The sequence below is a fragment of the Pteropus alecto genome, unplaced genomic scaffold (assembly GCF_000325575.1).
Source record: "Pteropus alecto unplaced genomic scaffold, ASM32557v1 scaffold9, whole genome shotgun sequence".
NCBI lineage: Eukaryota > Metazoa > Chordata > Mammalia > Chiroptera > Pteropodidae > Pteropus > Pteropus alecto.
Genome location: NW_006442106.1, coordinates 377,745 through 379,717, shown reverse-complemented (window position 1 = coordinate 379,717; position 1,973 = coordinate 377,745).

Below are 1,973 nucleotides of genomic sequence, written 5' to 3'. Positions count from 1 at the left end.
GTGATGAGACACCCCCCTACACACATCTCCTGAGCATCTGCCCTGGTGGTTTTTTCTTATTGGCCTGTCCTACCCTCCTTCTCCTATCTCACAGTGACACCATCCTCATTTTTCTTAGAGAAAACACTCCTGCTTTCAGTACCTGAGGTTTGAAGGGTGAGAGCTCAAAGGCCTGACTGTGTTAAATGATTTCTCCCCATTATCCCAGCTAACCTCACGGCAGCCCTGTGAATTTTCAGATAACTTGAATATCTGTGTCCTCTGTTCCAACTTGATCAGAATCAAGATGATGAATGTTTTTCCATTATTAGTGCTTTAATTTTTAAAAGTTGTGTAATAATGCACAAATATCCCTATTGTCAAAGAATTCAATGATACAGAAGTAACTTATGAAATGTCATTTTACTTCTCCCTGACACATCTCCCTTCACAGAGTTAATCTTTCTTTTGTTTATACCCATAATGCACTTATATAAGTGTATAGTTTTTAAAAATGCATAAATGGAATAATACTATATATATTGTTCTGAAACTTATTTTTTACCTTGGCAATCTTTCCATGTCAGAATATACAGATCTACTATTTTCTTTCTAATAGCTACATGGTACATTATTTCTGGACCATCCTATAATTTATTTAACCATTTGAGGTCCATTTTCATAGTTTCCAGTTCATTTGCTATAATTTTAAGCATAAGCAAAAACAAAGAGTAGTAGCATGATAAACCTCATGTACCCATTCCCAGCTCTGATGATTGTCACACAAGGCCGATCTTGTTTTCATTATCCTTCTCCACTTGTTTTATTTTTCTTTTTTCCTTTTTTCTTTCTTTTTTTCTTTCTTTCTTTCTTTCTTTCTTTCTTTCTTTCTTTCTTTCTTTCTTTCTTTCTTTCTTTCTTTCTTTCTCCTTTCTGTATAAATACAGAGTATTTTGGTGAGATGGATATTTACATATGTAGTTGATATCATTGCTTGGTCAAAGTGATGTACTTAAAAATTTTCGATAGATAGTTCTATAGTACCTTCTTGAAAACATTCAAGAATTTACATTCTCACCAACTGTGCATGAGAGTACCCATTTCTATGTCCTTCTCCAACACTGGGTATTTTGAATCTTTAAACATCTATTAAACCTTGTTAATTAAATGGGTAAAGTGATGATATTTTGTTGTTGTAGATTATAATTTGAGGATTCTTTCTAATCCAATGATTCAAGTCCATTTCAATTAATATGGGAAAGGATGGACCATTCAGTAAATAATGCTAGGATAATTGCCTCTCTATTTGGAAAAGTTGCAATTAAATAGCAAAAGTAAAATCCAGTTATACTAAGGATAAAATATGTTTTAAAAAACTATAGAAGTTATATAAATATTATATAAGAGTATTTTAAACCTCATAAATGGGAAGGCTTTTCTCTAGCAAGACATAAATGTAGAAGTCATCAAAGACAAATTTGAGTACATAAAAATATAATGCTATGGAAAAAAATTATCATTAAGAAAGTAAAAGACCACTATCTTTCTACATAGGTAACTGATAAAGGGCTTATATATTAATATTCAAAGAACTCCTACAAATCATATATGAAAGAAGCAAGTATAGGAAGAAACATAAATGACTATATACAACATGCAAAAATATTCTGCCTTAAATATTTTCTTTCTCTTATCTGAGAAATTAAAGTTAAAATAGTCTTGTTCATGGTTAATGTTATATGTCATATTGGCTGGGCCATGGTGTCCATATATTTGGTAAAACATTATTCTTTATATTTCTCTGAGGATGATTTTGGATGAGATTTGGATGAGATACATTTGAATTTGTAGGTTTTGAGTAAAGCAGATTTCTTCCATAATGTCGGTGGGCCTCCTCCAATCGGTCAAAAATCGGAATAGAACTGAAGGCTGACCTCCCCTGAGCAAGAGGGGACTCCCCAGCAGACTGCCTTCAGACTTCTTCTGTAACATCA